Below are 20,357 nucleotides of genomic sequence, written 5' to 3'. Positions count from 1 at the left end.
AACAGATAACTGGATTAATATTTCTATTCTAAAATATATTTTTAGAAAGAAATCTGGTTTATTATAAAAATTTCTATTGTGCATCATACATTTCTGCAAACGTTAATTGAACTTATCAACAATATCATTATTCGCTTGGAAATGGTTGAAGATACATCGACGAGAGTTTTATGCAATGCTGTTTATTTTATAATTAACTTCCGCAATTAGTTTTATAGTTTTGCTATCTATATATGTATGTATTTGCTATATAAGTATAGAAATTGCTTCAAAATTCAATCAAATTTTGTAACAGTGAATCTTCAATCCTATCGTGATTTTATCTCTAACATATGCAGGCAAGCATAAAAAGTAAGGGATAACGATTTAATCGCTTAAATCAAACTTTCCACATCATCGTAATTATCGTATTCTTTGATCGAACCGACAGGTGATATTAACAAACACTACCAAATTGAAGCACGTGATAAAAAAAAAATTCAGATTCTAATCTTCTCGAAAGTCGGTCCAGTTACATGTTGATTTGTTTCAGACAAAATCACTTTGACGCTCAGCAACGATTAGCATTAATATCACAAGCCAAATTTTACTGAAGAGAGAAAGAGAGAGAGAGAGAGAGAGAGAGAGAGAGAGAGAAATACCACAGGTTTTTGCGATAAATGAGCTCGAAAGTATAATGACGTCTATAGCTGTGTAACAGAACATCAGCTCCGATCGTAGCACGCGCGCGAACGCCCACGTGAAAAGGCGAGGAACATTACGGTGTACCTTAAATTAAATCGAGATCCTGTGGCAACGTAGTGGCGCAATATAACCCATAGTGTCCCATAAAGTATTATCGCGATCGAGTAATCTCGGAACGAGAAACGGGAGGAGCTTCCACTGGAAGCGTGCTGGATGTTTTCATAAATGACTGTCGCGTTTTCTTTACGAATGTGCGAGATGTTTCTAATCTTGTTTTATTTAAGCGGCTTTCGCGTCAATAAACTCTTTTGCTCTTAATTAAAATACTACTTCTATTTTTATATTATTTTTCAACTTAAACATCATTAATTTTATTTTTTTTAAGCAAAAATGACGTAATGTTAAAATTAAAGAGAATATTTTTTTACACTCAATTAATCACCATTATATTCAATTTATAATTATTTTACCGATTATTTCACAATTTTTTATAATTCTTGATAATTGTCGGATTAACAAACGATCTGATGCATTGAGAAATTCGAAGAGAAACGAAACTCTGAAATCTTTCGATTCGCTCGCTCGCGCGCCACAAGCGGGTTGCGATATCGCGATCTGCCAAGGTCCGGTCGAGGGGACTAGCGTCTCCGAGGGCAATCGATAAGGCCCGTGCCGTCGACGTTGACTACAAATCAACGCAGACGTGAAGGGGCTCCGTCGTAAGGACCATTAAAGCTCGTTCTCCATAAAATATTTTATCCGGTTCGCGGATCGACTTGAAATCCGTAGAGCGCACTTCGCCGGCGAGGTTCGCCGCGATCCGACGGTGCGCCGTAGCCTTTTTCGGCGCACCAAATTCATAAATAATGGCTAAAGACCGGCACGGCTCCCTCGTGCATCACGGTCCAGATTTGTAGTCTTTAAGCCTTTTAAGGTTTTTGCGCGCGCGCGCGCACGAGCACGTTCCAAGCCTTGTCTTTATAATCGCCGCGAGTAGTCTGCTTCGAAGACGGAGAACGTTTGAGATAAGCGATCGATCAGCAATGTCGCGAAAACACATATCATGAGACACACTTTGACATGTGTCTTAGCACTTGCGCCAATCACTCGAGATTCTGATTGTTTTTCGCGCGCGCGAAAAGAAGTTTAATTGCACAATACTAGCTCAAATCATCGCAGGTGATTTAACAGATACGAGCGACCACATTACGAGATATCGCAATTTGTATTATTTTAAAGTGTTAGCTATTAAAAAATCTTATTCAAATATCTTACACGTAAATTGATCGAGCGAACGTACGACAGATTTACGATTAGGCCATCAATTCTCTTATATTGCGCCAAGGATTTTTTGTTTTAAACAAATTACGTTAGACGACACTCTCAAAAAATTTGCAGTTTGTTACGCAATTTTGTGTATAACTTTATACGTGTATATAACTCAGTGTAACGTAAATGTACTTTTTCACTTCAAAGGTTACGACTCCTCTTCTCATTGGAATTCCAGCCGTATGTTTGATTCTCCAGCACCGCGTATTTGTTACCGCTACGTTCATATTCCCCGTAGTCTTGGTAGTCTGAGGCCTCCTCTTTTCTTCTCGTCAACCCAGTCGTCAAGAGCAAGTGGAATAAGTAAAGATAACGGTAACACAGCGGCCGGCACAGATGATAGCTATTTCTTTCGAGGATATCCCCGCGCACATCCATCCTGCGCTCTCGCGACACGCTCTATATTCTATTGTATGAGTATACCAAACGATCTATTCCGCGTTCTTTTCACGTGCATTATTGCCCGAGAATCCCGGCTTTAAAAACTGTCCGCATTTATGGACGCGCGTTTCACTTTATCCATATCTCCCTTTAGACGCCTCTCATTCGTCAATTCGTTCTGGTCCGCTGAATGCTTGAAAAAAATATCACGTCGGTATTATTTTAAGGAACCAAGCGCAATCTGAAGCGTAGGTAAGCGACATTTTTTTCTAGTTTTGTTGCGTCCGCGTTGTGCGATTTACACGGCGTTTCTTCAAACCCGATTTACATGGTATTCTTTCACGTCTCTTTCGGAGGAATTTTTGCTTTTCAAAGAAGTTTCGGAAGACAGGTGAATATGAAGGATATGCGTCACATTCTTACGAAAATTTACATACCCATTTATACGAACTATTTTCTACTGCATTACCGATTTGCAGATAATCTCGGAACTAATTCTAGTATTACAGGTTTAAAATTTAAAAAATCTGTGCAATAAATTTTATTGGTACTCCGATGCAAAACCTGCTAAATGCGTATAAAATTTCGATACAGAGTTTTATTACTTACATTAGGCAGGCTTAGCATTAGGCAGGTTTTGCAACGGAATCTCACTTTATGCGGTCTTTTTACACGGGGATCACATTTGATACGGACGTTTTTATAATTTAGTAGAATATGTTCCGGATTTATAGATGACATCGATAAGTCAAATTGGCCAACCAAACAATTGCATTAAACATGTTTTGCTCTGGACTCTCTCTCCTCTCTCTCTCTCCCTCCTACATATAGATATTTAGTTTTATATTATTGTATATATTTGAACAATTTTAAAACAATTTTATGTTCATCGTACACAGAATATTTGAATGTATATTGCGCACTTATAAATATTTATGTAGTTTCAGTATAATGAATGAGAAGACAAAAATGTCTTTATCGAATCATAAACAAAAGAAAAGTCAACTTTCAGAATAAACAAACGTATTTTGATTCGTTGTTTGTTAAAAGCACTCCAATTACAAAGCTTGTTTACTCTACTCAGAGAACTAGAGAATTATTGACCAAACCAGTCCTGATATAGCAATATTGTAACCGTGATATTCCTCCAACTTGTTCGCTGATCCCTTCAATTGTGATACGGAATCTTTTCGAGGATCTCTATACTTTAAGAATCCTAGTGGGCAGGACTTCCCTCCCAAAATCCGAAACTGGTTTCCAGATTGAGAGGGATAAGCGAGAGATTTCCGAGCCGCCTCGAGAACCGTCCGAGCTTTCGCCGTGGTTAGCGTTACTCGTCCGAAAGCTGTCGGTAGGTTCTTCAGGTCGTACCGCGCGGTAATCCTATACGTCTTAAGAAACTGGTTTCCGCACGACGTGTTGCGGGTAGCGCGCAAAACAAATTAATAACAAGAACATCATAACCGCGGCTCCAAGGCTGCTCCGAGACGCTCACGAGCCGCAGCTGCTATACGGGGTGAGCCGGCTCCATTGTTGTTCTCGGAACTAAATCTTTCCGCGGAGAGAGCCCGAAGACGTCGAACCGCGATAGTTTCTCGATTCATTATTCCTTTACGTATTTTTAAAAAAAACTTGTTCATTCCACTTTTATTTGTATTATCTTTTGCGCCGACGTTCGCGTTTTTTGCTTTGTAGCCTTTTTTGTTTCTTTTTGTTTTTTTATACAAATGTAATTCTTTTACTTAATTGTTCTCTGTTTAATGAAAGAAGTCTCATCGCCTGCATGCTTCGGAAATTTTAATGGTTTTGCAACACATCACCGTGTAAAAAACTTTATACACGCGAATCACACTTAGATCCATTGTTAAGCTGTTACATTAGACGCGGATCAGCGAGAGGAGAAACAACTGTCGCATTATGCGATGAAGTAATCCGTTGTACGTCCCCTGACTATCGATATACTGCTACTAGGTCACGTAACCCGCCTATCCCGCATTACGTGTGTGTGGTGACTCGTTATTTATGCACTCCCCTATACACACCTCTCGAACATTAATCGCTTGTGCACGCTTAAGGCGATTGGGGATGGAAACGCGATGGCAAAAACCTGATATTTTCTCTGATTGCGTTTATTCTGTGGCATCTGACTTTTTATAATTATATACGTCGACGTTTTATTTTTGCAAAGAAATTCTCGGTGTTGCATCGATGATTAAGATAGATTCCTCGGTAAAGTCAGACTTTCATAACAATTCTTAGTTATCAATCTCTGGCATTACATACATTCTTTGGGGTACATTTTTAACAAAAATTTCTTAGGTATCAATAAAATTCTCTGATTGTTTTAAGCAAAAGAAATTCTTCGAGAGTTCCAAATTTTACAGATTTTTCCAGATAGTAGATAACTTGTGTTAAACATTTCTTTTCAAGCAGATTAGCGAGAAAAAGAGATCGAGTAACGTGTTTCGTATGTATAATGCATCAACGTATAATTTAATTAATCTTTAGATCGCATAACGAAATGTACCTAGCGGCAAAAATGGGTGAGATTAAATGATCGGGCGTTTTAATTACAACATTTTGCATATTTATTAATGGATTTTAGCCGGGTCATCGCTTCGATACATCAATCGTATCTCTCGGTAAAATCGATTGTGCTAAAAACGTCTGCGAAAAAATCGCTATCACGTCTCGTGCCAGATTGGCTTTTACCGCGTCGTTTCTTCGAGTTTGATCTTTCGTTCGATCTTCAAAGATCGATGGTGGTCCAGCATCGGTAAGGGCCAGTCGATACTTTTTAAGACAACAATAGCTGACTCATCCGACATCATATTTACTCGATGTGCAGTTCACGGAGAATATTAACAATAAAACTATTATCGCGATTAAATGTCGATTTATTTACGTGTAATAATTTCTAATTTATTTATGTTTTTAACATATTTATTGAACTATCAAATCGAGAAGGAAAAAATACCATGAAAAAGTCGAAAAAAGGACGAATTGCTCGTTCCTGTGTAACGTAATAGGTTTTTTGCGACACGAGTTTCGGCAAATAGTAAACAGTGTGCACGGTCGTGGTGTTTATTCGGACATGGCCGATTTGAATCGACCATTTATCACCAGATCAGGTTGCCTGTGTTTACCAGATCGCCCGAGGTCAGCCAATTTGAACCGCATTTATTCATGCAGCATGTTTGACTTTCGATTTTTGCTCCATTAAAACGGAGTAGCAGATATTTACAGCAATGAAAATAATGAACAATTGAGATCCATAACACACAGTAAATTATGTTAGCATATTTTGTTTATAACATGTTCATTACTGTTTAATTACCGATTGTCATTATCTTAAACACATTCAGTATTTTACTGAACCGCGATAATGAGAAATCAACAAAAAGTTTGTGATAAATTTTATTGCTCTAAATATAGCAGAAAGTTATTTAGAAATATTACAATATAATTTTTATTAAGCAATGATACACATCGTAATATGTTTTCCGCATGATTAATATGATTGATATGTTTCCCACATTAATAAAAAAATAATATTCTCACGACTATTACAAATTCATAAATATTAATTTTCGACATAGCGTTTCGAAGATGAACATCAATAATCTATAGTCGTCGCGACTGGTCCCTGACGGTTTTCTCCACGAAGAGTACACAAGGAAGCCGGTTAGCCTTTCAAATTAATTACTGCGTGGACTAGAGAAGCCGTGCGGAACACCGGAGTAAAATGGCGAGGACGGGAATGCCCTGCCACTTGGGACCACAGTCCTCGAAATATATTTGCATGCGACATGACGGCAGAATGCGGCGCTGATCGCTGGTCGACACCGATTCTCTCTTTATTCATTCTCATTTTACTCCCGTCTTCCCGCAATCTTCTCAAAGCTATTTTTATTTTTTCGTTTGATTCTTTTCTTTCATAAGAGGATAACGTGTATGTTCACACAAAAATGTTTATCGATGATTGAATTTACGAATTTAAGGAATACAGCACGGTATAATGACGTGGAATAATGGACGAGAAACGATTATCCAGTCAGGCACCTTCGTTAATTATTCTAATTAGAGGCGGCCGACGTGGCCTTTAGATGACCCATGTAAACGACGTCGGTAATACCTACATGTAGGCGATCGCTTCAACGCGAAGAAAAAAGGTCGTTAAAACACAGTATCTCGAGTATTATACTTAAATAAAGCTTTAGACTTTTAGCCAGTTCTGATATTTTTCCGGCAGTAATTGCAATCTTGTTAAAATATGCATATTATACTCTAGATTTAAAGACTGTAACACAGTACAAGATTAGATTGTGTTGTATAAGTAATTATGAGGCAAAAAGATTTAAAGCTGCAATATACTTATAACTGCACGATGTTCAATTTTTCGTCACGTTCCAATTTCTATAGTTTTCATAACGGTTTAACATAATCGCAGTAATAAAGAAGCGTATTTTGACATTTTGTAAGAATAAGATGCAACAAACAAGAACAATAACCATTTCTTTCCGACTTAATCTCTGTATTTTTCTCCGTAAATCTGTAGGGTAGCTTTTCTACATAAGTGAATTCAACGAACGCGTGTAAAAGGATCTGAAGCAAGGACTAAAACTCCTGTGGGATACCATACGGATAATCCCCCTTCGAGATTCCGCCTGATATCTTTCCCTTTCACCGAGGCGAGGGTTCTGGTCGCGATAGGGCAGTATCGAGGGAGAAAAAGAAGAAGGAGAAAATGAAGATGAAGAAGAAGAGAAAGCAGCGTCATGGCGCATGCGGCGATTCAGCCGCGATAACTTTAACGCGCGCGGAATGTCGGACTTGCCGAGTAGGCAATTATAACTCTGCGTTTCGATCTCGAAGACCGATGCACTTTATGAGATGAAGAGAAAGAAGATGCGAACGGGGATCCCTGCGATGCTCTTTACGAGAATGACGAGAGATAGGTGCTTGATGTTTTCAGCGGTTAATGATTGTCAATTTGATGCCGAGTTGCAGAGAATCAGACGAAAATGAAGCCACCAAACCGATTTATCGTTTAATGACTCTCGACATTTTGCAATTGTCGCTTAACTCGATTGTAAAAACAATTTTGCCGAGAGCTCTGCTACAACAGATTGAATTGAAGTCACCTAAACTGCCCGATTTCGAAGAAATTTCTGTTAAGAGAGAGCCGGCTTCAAATTCGGTGAAGATATTCTGTCATTTTGCACTGCTTGTTGGACACCTCGTACATACGCACATTTTGTGATACGACGTGAAAGTGCGAACGCAGGTTATGGAACGGCAGATCGACAGGATCCATTAGCGGGAAGAGATAGCAAGGACGTAGAAGAAGGCACTGACCGAAACGGACCCGATGGAGTGTTTTATTCCTAGCCGACAGAGACGGAGATAAAGCCGCACCGCCGGAGGTCCTTACGGCCGCCGATTACCGTTAACGTTCACTTCGCGTGGCTCCGGGGAGCGCTCCTAAAGTCCCCCTAAACACTCAGAAATATGATCCTGCGACTGAAGGATAAATTTCGCGACATAACTCGTGCGCTAAAAGGAACGCCAGGAAGCAGCGGCGCGCGTTTCGCGCCTCGTATAACGAATGCGTGCCACGAGCGACAAATGCAAATGCGCTTTACGCTCCTCAAGTCCATGGAAGAACACGATGTATCAATACGAGTGTGGGTGGCACGCGAAAGAGAAAGTGCAATAAATTATTTTAATAATCTGAGAGAGAATGACTGGTCCTCCCGAGGAAAAATTAATACGACCAAATTAACTGTCAGGAATGAATGGTTGTAAATGTTAACCGTGAGATCTGCGCATCGTTAATTTTGTTAAGATAGTGATGTTGCGATCAAACAGCGCTTATAAGATAAATTGCTTGTATATTTTAATGAAACACTTTTTATTATTTACGAATAGCCAAAGTTTGTTTTCTACAATATCCTTCCATGGGACATAAATTATAAATGTAAATTATATGCTTCTGAATAATTTTGCTCTTGTTTAACGATAACAACAATATGACAAAAAAGAACTGAATACAGAAAAATTGCCATGAATTCCTGAAATAAAAAACAATTAAAATATTCATTAACTACTATTATGAAACACTTAGAAGCGTTATTTTTATACCTTTTAAATGACAGGCCGCTGTTGAATAAAAGTCAAGCCAAGGCATAATATTTGTAATCTAAGTGTACAAAAAAGTCATTAATACTTAACTTTCAAATATTATTAAATCCATTCTCTTCTCTTTTTCCTCAACTCTGCCCTCTTCTTAACGATAAACTTGTTCAAAATTAAATTAATACGTACATGAATTATCCAAATTAACTTTTTTTTCCTTTTGTCTGTTTCAGGTAAGTTCGTGGGTCAGATTCTACCTGGCTCGACCTTAAGGGCGATAATGCGTCCGGATCGACTGATAACCATCGAAGGGTTTCGTTAGCGGTCGAGCGAGAGGGTCGGAAGATGTCAGCTAAAAATATAACAGTCACTTTTCGAGGAAAAAGATGCAACCATACTGTTCGCTGCACACAGGTAACCGGCATGCAATGGCGCGAACGACTGCAGGCACAGCCATTTTCTTTGAGAGGTTGTTAGATTGGAAGGGTAGATTAACGAATGGATACACGTGTCGAGCTGAGATTGACACAAGTTATTGTCAGTGTATTATCTTGACTGCATCTGCCGAGTATAGAAGAGATTTATACTTCATAAATATAAATAATATATTATAATTCATACATATATTTGTATGGTTTTGTTGCCGACGAGTGTTTTTCCGGGAACTTTTGCTCGTTATTTTACGGAGCACTGTACTGATTTACTTACATAACTAGTTACACAGTAATACATTTATATTGATGACGATTTATACAGCGCTGTTTAATGTCAATATTTTAAACAGACCTCATGAATATTGTAGAAATTTGCATCACTCAACAATAATCTTAAAATAACAATTAAAACATTTATCTATGTTGAAAATAATTATATTTAGTTGTAATGAACAAATATCAACGTGAGATGAATTGAATTAAAAACATTTCCACGATAACAAAGTGATACAGATTTTCCGCATTTTTTGACATTTGCAGATTTACTAGCAATTTTTCAAATATTTCAAAAAATCTATAGATAAAATAAAATGCAGAAAATCCAAAACACTCTATATATGAAATTCGCCAATTATACATAGAAATGTTGATTGCCGCCAATTCTTTCATTTAAAAGAGCGACATTTTTATACATTTATCTTAACTCGAATTTTGCATCAGATTATTTGTTTAGAATGGCGCCTGATAAATATAGCGCTGTATACATCTGACACATCCAATATATATCATATGTCTTGCAGTATACGACAGTATATACATATGCGTATGTCGCAGCGACTGGCGCTTATGCAAATACAAAATTGTCCACCGCTTGCCGGCAGGCCGTTTATTTATTGTTCCCGTTGTGAAGTATAATCTGCCGTCTCCTCCGGCATGACACAAATCGATAGATTTGCCAAGCAGATTAGGACCCGCCGCGAAACCCGGGCTGACAGGATGCGTCTTGGCCGCGCGTTTTACAAGTTGTTTTACAACTCGGGACTAACCGCACGCTGAGACCGGTGCGATCAGCGAGAACTACCGTTTTCTTTTGTTCCAAGAATGGAGATTTCATTTCTTTGATTCGTTCTTAATCGTCTTTCTTTCGTGATTTTTTAACTCTTTTAAAGACAATTTGCGTTTTTCTTCTGAAAAGATTAAAAAGTCAAAATTACATTCTTATCTTACGCATCGACCACTAAAATACATCGAAAACAAATTTCTTTTTTATTTTTAATACACTATAACACAATAAATTCTTTTAATTCTTATTATTGATCTCTAATTAGGATGTTCTTAAAAAAAAAAAATCTAACAATAGTTAATGATAAAGAAAATTTTGATTATAAAATTGATGCTTTTTAATCAAAAACATATTTCTTTTACTTTATTCTATTACTGCTTTCTATTATTTCTTTATTTCACTTTAGACGATTAGCTTTCACTTTATACTCGACACTCGATATTTTTTTTATTTCGCTCGATGCTCGATCCGGTTAAATCCTTTCATGCATATCGCCACCGATCGGATCATTAGTGTTACAGCAATTAAGAGATTACATGCGTTACATAAACGCGGGTATCAACTTGGTATTCGTAATCGAGTGCGGCGCCGCCGCTAACCAGTGCTACTGGTAATACTGGATATTCCAGAATATTATATTCTGGCCACACGAATGTATCAGGATACTTTTTAGAATTTGTGTAAAACATTAAATATTCATAAAAGCGGATTATTCACCGAGAGGGGACCGTTTTTACTCGGGAATTTTTGGGAAAAACAAAAATAGCTGACTGAAATATTATTCAGCCGTCATTTCAAAGCGGTATTTGTATATCTTTCTTTCTTTCTTTCGAAGTTTAATATCGAAGAAGAGGAAAGAAGATCGGAGTAAAAATATTAAAAATTTTACGTTCATTAAATTTATGTCTATATAAATTAATAATGGGAGAGAAAAAAAAGTATCTAAAAAAATGATAAAATACGTCTTTTAGAGAAAGATCTTTGGAAATTGACGCGGCTATTGGTTCAGTTGATTTATGGATTTCACACGTAAATACGCAATTTCACGACGCCTTCGTTGTTACGACCTCGACGTAAGCGTGATGTAAACGTAAACGGTCCATCATGCAACGTACACAAGTCGCTACATTTCTACCAGACGGCATTTCTACAAGAGTGCCTTTATAGGGCCACTTGGAGAATTACGATTCGGTGAACAACCACCTCAATTATCAGGCTCATTCGCAGTAACATTGTTTACAACTGCTGAGAGCCGTAAGTATTTATCTACGGGTCTATTCGTTGACGGCTTTACAGTCCGTCCACGCACGTAGCCACGACGAGCCCGCGAACCAAGTTTACGCACGACGCGAGCGTGCACAAAGCGCTCGTTCTCCTTGGAGAATAATTCTTCATTAGGAGCAAGGCTCCTTCCGCGAAGGAACGCCAATAATATTCACCAATGCTTGCAAGAAAGTAATATTTAATCGTACGCAGAGATATAGTAATCAGTTAAATATTTTATCATGGATGAATAACGCAGTATGAGATGCATTCCGCGAACAAAGTTTTTATACGCCGAATGAATAACAAAATATAATTGTTTCGCCTAAATATTTCAGCTTCTAAACTTTATAGCAGATTCAAGATATGTGCTCGATGTTTTAAAATCTTGAAATTTTTGTTATTCATCCAAGATTGAGTGAGGCAACGTAAAATCCGTTTTTCGCTCGAGTTCACTGAAGAAGACGAAATAAATCCTGATGCGTCGGTTCCACAATCCTTTCTCAAATTGCTCGTAAACAATCCGTCGACTGACCGAATAGATTCTCAGGACCTCACCGCGACCCTTCGCTCGAGATCTTCGTCGCGAATATGGCTAACTGTCTACGGTAGAAAAGGGAGTAAAAGCGTAACGGTGCTGCATCTTTTCAGAATCCTTCTCCTCCTCCTCCTACTGCCTAGTTAGCATCCTTGCCAATGGCGGATTCTTTTGTTTCCCGCCGTGGAACCCCAGTTGAGATCCTATCTGATGTAAATAATTATCCTGGAACCTGGCAGATGCTGCGAGAGTTCTTCTCTCTCCCGCTTCTCCCCTTCTCCTTGTTCTCCGGCGAGAAAAGGAGGAGGGAGAAAGGCGGCCGCATAGAAGCCGCAGAGAGAGATTTTCATTTTACCTGGAAATCCTGTTTATCTTTGGTACCGCGCACCGACTGCGTGCACAGAAATACTCAGGATTCTTTAGAATAAAAGAAGAATAATGGAAGGAGATATCGACTCGTTATCCATGCTCAGCAATGAAGATTTCGAGTTCTACCGACGACGAGTTCTTGTCTTAATTAAGGCAGCGGTAGATTTTTATAGTGTTTTCTCCCGCGGATATAATAGCAATAACGGTTAACAGATATACGTTGAAAACCGCGGCCGAATAATAATTTTCCGCCGAACGAGCGTAGAAAATGAGGTAAATATAGCGATCGCACTTTAAGGAAGGATATTTGATGTCGGACAATTACAGATGTTATATACCGACCTTTTGCGCAGTTTCTCAGCGCGTAAATATTCTCTTCAGTGAACTCGATATGTGGCGATTGTTGTTCAGAAGCGATATATTTCCCGAATGTATTACATTTTATATTGTTTTCAGATTTATCTTTGCGAAAGAACAGACATCTCTACCACGCACGAGGTGATGAATTATACATTTGTTGTAAATTTGTTTTAAATTTATTTACCATTTTTTGAATATCTGAAATTTCTATGTTAATTTCATATCTTGAAAAAAGGATGAAGCTTTTAATATTGTATTATTCTTATTATTTTGCTTTCCATGTAACATTACCAATGACAATAGAGAAATACTGCAATATGCTTAAAAAATATAAGATTTACATGCAACGGAGAGACTCGTAAGTTCGAGATAAAGAATGTTTGCGTGAACGTTTGGTATTGCGCAACGTCTCAGCGTTGTATCGCGGAATACCCGAATTATCGTTCATGTAATTTTCCGTCGTATTTCTCGCGTTTGTCATGTTACGAGATCAGATATAAAGATTATATGGCGAACATTACAGCCGATATCTCGCTATCGCCCTTGACGACCGTAATGTCACCCCGGAGGAACAATTTAGAACATTTTACTCATGACACACGTTCGCCGCCTGTGGGTCTAGTGCACGTCGTGCGTGGCAGGGATGTAATTTATTCTCAGGGTTGGTGCACAACACTATCGGCGACAGGAGACACGTCTCAGCTGCATGATTGGTGCTCAACGTCGACTGAGTTACACGCAACTATGGAAGGATAATAGTCGGTGAGTGTCATTATTCGTTTTTATTATGTAGAATATTTCTAAGAAATATTTTTTAAAATGTTTCTAAGAAATACAGTTGGCGATGTAGTTAGTTTGTTCGTAACGTAAAAATTAAGATAAAGATTCATAGGAAATTGAAAAGATAATATTGCAAGAAATCTCATTTCTTCATCTAGAAAGCGAAAGTTTGTTTTATATTATATTTAAAAATTAAATCATTAAAACTAGTATTTTTTTCGTCGATAAATGAAAATGTATAATCTTTATCTTATGATAAAAATATTATATGTAGAATAGAGTACTTATTATAAAGCGATATTCGACAAACAACGCAATTTATTAGATATCGAACAACCTTATTAGATACGAACAACCTTTATCGCTCACTCGAAACCTTCAATATTTTTTACATGTATTTATTGATGACGTCCTATTACGAATTTCTACGAATAATGGTCCAATTTCTCTTCTTATTCTTTCTGGTCGCTTATAATTTATTGAGTTCACTCAATCGGCCTCGTTTCGAGACACTTCTAGCAGCATGCAATAGGTCCGGCATTATTGCATTCACCATTACATTCACTGCTGACTTGATTTATGATCACGAGACGTCGATGACTTTGATATCTTGTCGATCACGCAATTATTTTTTTTTTGACCTTACCTTTTATTTATAAAAAATGCGTTTGTAAATATAATCGATTGTAAATATAAAACGAATATTGAACGTCGATGACAAAAAATATCTTGCAAAATATTCAAAGATTAATCTAACGTCAGCATGACGTTATATACTTGTCTTATTTGCATTAATTTAGAAAGTTGATCTCGATCTATATTTACTTGTTTAAAAATTTTTAAACTTACATGAAATTAGAACTGTATCTTGCTGTCTTTCTGTGATACTAGCGCATAGAGTTGTTTAAAAACTTTCATGAAATTCAATGAAATTGTTGTAAAGACCGCTAATTAATTTTTTACGATCAATACTGGGAGACTAAAATCTTACCGAGATTTTATTATTTACAATTCATATTTTAGATTTTATTTTTAACATTAAACATTAAAATTGAAACTTCTGAAAAAGATGATCAACGATATTTGAAAAACACAATATGTATAGATTTTAATGCGCCCAATCGATCATATCTTATCTATCTTCTTCTAAGCATCGAATTACGATCGCGAAGCAAAGGGAATTCGAGGACGAGAAAAGTAAGCATCAGTAGGTAGCCGTCGAGAATCGAGAAGAACCATCTAAGCGAATACTTACATACCTCGTGATGAATAATAACGGCAGATACTGATCAGATTCTGTTTTATTACTGTCTGATGGCTCGAAAGCTTGCTAATGGCTTAGACGAGCGGTAACGGCTGACCATTGCAAGCTTTTGTTACTTCTTGTTCTTTCCATCTTCCCCTTCTTCTCGTTCGATAAGACGGTACGGGCGGGCAGCGGAATGATCGTCTCGGCTGAAAATAATCGTTATTATATATCCACGAGAGAGACTGACTTTCCGATCGAGCCCCATCGGTTGTTTTTTTTTTTCGAAACACGCACCCCTACGGGTTTACGGGGAATCCTTCGTCCACTCTAATTCGCACTGCATTGGACCCGAGGCCTCCTCTCCATGTGCGCGCGCGCGCCAAGCGTGGAGAATCGCAGCACTCGCGGCGGTGTCGTAATTAACGGCCTATAATAACAAATGATAATTTATCGCGCCGGTGTGCTCTTATTCGAATAAGCTCCAACTGCGCCGATAACTTAAACTAGATCTCGATCGCTCGGAGCGACAGTGGTACGCTTCCGCGCGAACCTCTGTCCTGTTGCGTATCCTTGCTCGAGTTATATAATAGTTCGAAAGGAACAACGAATGAATCCTGTTATAATAGCTTTGTTTCTATATTTTGATCACTCTTTCACGCGAGTGACGTTCTCAAGATTCTCAAAACCACTAAATGCGAAGTGAAAAATATGATACATTCTCGATCTATTCGGGAGAATTAATAATTAAAAGCCACTTATAGCATAATAATTTTTTTACATCTCATTGTAGATGGAAGTTAATGGAAACATTAACTAGACAATTATCTTATCCCCATATAACCGAATAATTAGATGTAAAAATGTAATTAAATTTTATTAAACAGATAAAGTTTAAAAACGTCATACTTACTTTTAAATGCTTTTTGTGCCAATATGCATTATCTGACAATCTCTGTTTGGCTCCCGACACGTTAAAACGTTGTATTTAATTAGCACGTTATCATATAACATTATAGCGTTATCTCTTCGCAATTCGAAGCATTTTAAAATTACAAGATATCTCTCCGTTTTTATACGTCTTCATCCATTTGGTCGTCATTACGAGCGGACGATTTTGCCTCCAAGCATTATCTCACAACCACTAAAACTTCTGAAGCACCGTTGAACGTCGAATGTAATAAATTGAGGTCATTTCTCTTCTCCTCGCCGATGTCCTTGCCTACTCATTGGCGGCGGTTCTGCCGCTTTCCGGGAACGCGCTGCCGGCGAAGGTGTGAATCGGCACACAAACTAGATGCTAGACACCTAGAGCAGGTGGAACGTAGAGGAGGAGGAGGAGGAAGAAAGGAGAATCGCAAAAGGAACAAGGAACGTTTACCGAGAACGGCAGCGCGCAAGGCTGGCTCGACGGCGGAAGAAAGGCGGTTGAATCTTCGCCGGTGCGATAGCGCTTAGCCTCTTACCGCGAACCGTTACAGAGAGCTAATTATCGTCGTGCTCGAGAGCCAACAATGCTGCCGACTGTCGAAGTCCACGCGGGCCACGAAGCGCGAAGATTAGCCGTCGCACGCTAAAAGGCGTTCGTCTGGAAACGAGCCTCTGACGTGCGAAAGCGCGGACGGCGCGGGCACGCATCGCGTTTCCTCGGAAGAGGCAGAAAGAGACGTCCTTGCTGGGAACGAAGTGAAACGGCCGCGAAACATTTCGCGGTTTTGTTTTCCGCGGCTCGTCGACGTGGGTCTTTGCGGCCTATTCACACGCGCTGTTTCAAATATCGCTAGCGCGCAATGTTAAGGCACAATGCAAAAGCATTTATGATGGGCACAAAGAGAAATGTGTCGCATTTCATTGTGTTTTCCACACAAGCTCTCTTTATAACAAATGACAAGTAAGACGAGCAACATAGAACTGGCTCTGTGATCTCTCGTCACTTTTTTTACACAATCTGCAATTTTAATGCCTAGCCAGGGATTCTTCTGTTGTGCACGGCAGAGGTAGTTTCGGCGTATAAGGATATGTAACTCGATAGGATAATAACGTGAGACTGACTGCAGTTATGCAAATCAGCATTCAAAAGACACCAGATCCCATGCTACAAATCTTGTGATGGTTGTACAATGCGCACAAACCCTTCCTCACATTATCCCAACTACAGATTAAATAATAACTTCAAAATTAATTACAAAATAAATTACAAAAATATGAAGCACACGCAATATATTAGAAAAACATATTCGATACAAGAAACGTACGTGGTTTCTCCGGTCAAATTATTTTAAATCTTACATCTCATTGGGAAATAATAATTAAAGTAGCAGAAAATTTAAAGCATCTTCAAATCAATTTCTCATTTTCACTCTTTGATCGATTTGGCTGTACATCAAAATGTAGATGTTAGTAGACATTAATTCTGATTAATTGAAAAAAAAGTACGTAGAATATTATTTAAAATATAAATTAAATGAGGTCTCTACATTCTTACGAGAGATTTACGTAGAAAATATTTTCGTAAGGCTTCCCTCTTGTGGTCTAGCTGTATTTAACATTTCGAAAGAATGGCGACGCGCGTTGGCCAGTTTAAGTTACAAATTCTACGAAATATACGAATGACCTAATACTGCGTTCACATAAGTCTCACGTATCGCTTGTGCGGCCGTAGATTACACACGCTTTGCGTGCGCAAACTTTTTTCCTCATATCGCGCGCGCACGATTACTATATTAGCAAGCTAAACAAGCTGTATGTAAAGACAATTCATTAAGATAATAACGATGCTGGAAGCGTCGCCTGAAATAAGAGCCGTTCGATTATGCAGCATCTTTCGTCCTCCGGCTTAATTCCGACACGAACTCGCATCACGGCTGACAATCATTATCTAAGTTATCACTTCAGCTGTAATTACATTAAAATATATGCGGTCTCTCATTAGGGCACTTATGGGATATTAACGAATCGGAATGGAAACTTCATTCATTAGCTTATATCGCTCTCCGGTCAATTTGTCGCATATGCACCCTCCGTGTTTACGAGAGGACTTATATAATATTTGAACACGTGACTTTTACGAACGGGGACCCAATGAAAGGCATCACGGACAGCCGTGGTTAAGCGATCACGGTATGTTTGTTTTTTTCCATCTGGCACGGCACATAGGTATGCATATGTATACATATATTCGAGTCGAGTCGCCGCTGCGGCCATTTTCTCGCGTATGACGATCTCAGATTGAGACTATTTTTTTATATCAGATACCGAAAATTGTCGCATTTTCAACGCTTTGCTTGTTAAACGCGTAAAGTAGATGAATTTATCATTGATCGGATTTTAATCGTAATCAAAGCAATGAGAGCCTTGAAGAAAATATAATTCCACATTTATTTAATCGCATTCGAGTAGTATATTTGCTTAAGTTCGCTTACAGTATTCAGTTTACAAACATAGGGAAATAGGTACAGCGCTATTTGCAAACGGGAGCAAACGCATGCTATCAAAAAGGAATAACGATTCGCAATATTTGACTTGAACGTATGGCTGGGAATATTGATAACACACGCGATAAAACCATCCAACAAGAACTGTGATTGGCGCAACACTCGATACGAGTGCAATAACTGTTGCAGATAATCGAATTGCATGTAGTTGTGTGTGCGTTATCGCCAGGTATGCGACAACATTATTCGGGCAAAGCGCAGCTTTATCGCAGCTTAAATCGTTACGCATAAAGTATACATAACATATGTTTTACAATTTTGGCGTTATCCAGAAAAATTTACAAAATTTGAGTACAGCTGCATACTGTTAAATATTCTTTACTATAATATTTTTCTTTATTTTTATTTTTCTATTATAGTGTATTTTATTTTTTTAAATTAGTAATATAATAATTAGAGTAAGAAAGGTCTCACAGTGGCGTTTTATTTATCATATGAGATGCGTTGTTATTGCAACATTAAATAAAAGTGAGATTTTAACAACATGTAGATACATTGAGACATATAAAAATAATTGCACATATTCAGCACTGCCTTATCAATTGGTATAATAATTCTACATGATTTATAATTTTGAAATAATAGAAAAATCTTTTACTTGTCATTATTTAAATTACGTTTTTCTCGGTAATTGTTTTTTACGAATGACACAAATATTTAAAAAGTTTAACAATTTTGTAAGACTTCATACAGACGCTTCAATCTTCTCGATGTCTTTTAGATATCTCGTATATATTGTTGATTTTTATTTATATTATACACACATGTGATTATAAGTCAGACATTAGTCAAACATAAGTCAAGATATCATTCCGCGAAAAGGATCGCAGAAATAAATTATTGCGCCGCGTTATGATCAATCTATAAGTGACAACAAGTTAGAGAGCACTGAATCTGTGATTAAGCCCGCTCTGTCGTCACGTTATCTGGTTAACGTGTTTTATCACGATCAAATATTGATGCGAGCGATGTCATGTTGAAGAAAAGCAGAATATCGAGCATTTATCATCTCCCTGTAATTTCACCGATCCATAAAACCGTTGGCGTTCTCCGCAGCACTCCAATTTTGTTTCGTGTCGAAGCACGTTCGTATAATGGGTATAATTTTCTTGTATGCAACCATGATACATCCATATGGGCGCCTACATACACATCGTGAACCACATGCGAATGAATACACTCGCTCTCATAAATTTTTAAAGAGAAAAAAGTGAAAAATTGTGTTTAATTCTATTACTATGTCACAATTTTATAATATTTTCTTCGAGATAATTGTCGGGAAGAAATTTAGTTATAAATAATAGGTTCTTAAGAAGAATTCCGCTGACGCCTATGGTCGGCTTCTGCAATCCGCTTGTCCTTCTATGTGAGATAGCGCGTGCGAGATATTCATTTCATGAACTGCAACGACGATGAAGTCGCTTGCCGGCCGACTGCGCGGATAAACTCGCGAAGGAAAACGACGAAGAAAAGAAACGCAAGAATGATGGAGAAGATGTATGTCGCGTAATCGCGTATATACGACCGCATGCAAACTTATACATCGGGTGATCTAAGATCCGTAAAGCATTCCTTTAAAAGCGTGATCCAACAGACATTTAAAATACAATCTGTTAACAAGATTAAACTGTACATTTTTATTATGCTGATATACGAGATGTTCATTAAAAAATGTAGAAAAAATTTTGAAAAAATTTTCCTTCAGCAATAATTTTTAGCATTAATTCAGAATTAAATAATTTGCAAGATCATCTTTTTTTTATAAATATATTATTAAACTACTAAATACAATCTAGTAGACACCACTTTTCAGAAACGATTACGTATATCAAATTACTTTCGTTCATTTTATTACGAATTTTTATTTACAATAAGATAAAAGATATGTTGGCTGAATTGTTTGGCAGATTATTTTTTATCTTGACAAAATGTAATAACGCGGTACTATCTATTTTCCAATAAATGCACGTTCTGTTCAGCAGAGAACCAGAATGGCGCTCGCTAATCTTTTCCATTCCATATCTGAAAACCTGCGAGGGTACATAATATTTTATACAATAAACCAAAGAGTGGCAAACGAAAGAGTAATGTGCATATACGCAAGAGACATACCTCGATCGCTGTCTTGATCACCCTGTATGTGTAACGTGCTTTATCCGGCGAATATACGGCGAGCAACTGGCGATAAGGCGCGGCTAAACCCGCCCAATCAGCTATGTTTCACGGTGCTCGCGACATTACCACTTTATATCGCCTATCGTTCTCCATATATATTTAC

At 37.8% G+C, this 20,357-nt stretch overlaps 1 protein-coding gene and 1 long non-coding RNA gene across 3 annotated transcripts in view; one reads left to right on the top strand and one right to left on the bottom strand.

The window, feature by feature from the left end:
* Egfr (epidermal growth factor receptor) overlaps positions 1-20,357 on the top strand; it is a 136,081-nt gene that overhangs the window by 47,779 nt on the left and 67,945 nt on the right. The window contains exon 1 of one of the 2 annotated variants that reach the window (XM_067356047.1): positions 13,196-13,321. The exons of the other annotated variant lie outside the window; for it this stretch is intronic. The gene's annotated coding sequence lies outside the window, so the exon portion shown is untranslated. Of the gene's footprint in view, positions 1-13,195; positions 13,322-20,357 lie in introns of those variants that run through there. 2 annotated transcript variants of the gene reach the window in all.
* Positions 13,172-15,919, bottom strand: LOC105676043 (uncharacterized). The gene is made up of 4 exons (XR_001101350.2): positions 15,499-15,919; positions 14,883-15,015; positions 14,599-14,794; positions 13,172-13,301 (listed from the first exon to the last, which is right to left on the bottom strand). It is a non-coding gene; the product is annotated as an uncharacterized lncRNA (long non-coding RNA).

Source organism: Linepithema humile, chromosome 5 (genome assembly GCF_040581485.1).
Source record: "Linepithema humile isolate Giens D197 chromosome 5, Lhum_UNIL_v1.0, whole genome shotgun sequence".
NCBI lineage: Eukaryota > Metazoa > Arthropoda > Insecta > Hymenoptera > Formicidae > Linepithema > Linepithema humile.
Note: the sequence above shows the minus strand (reverse complement) of the source record. Positions and strands in the feature narration are given on the sequence as shown.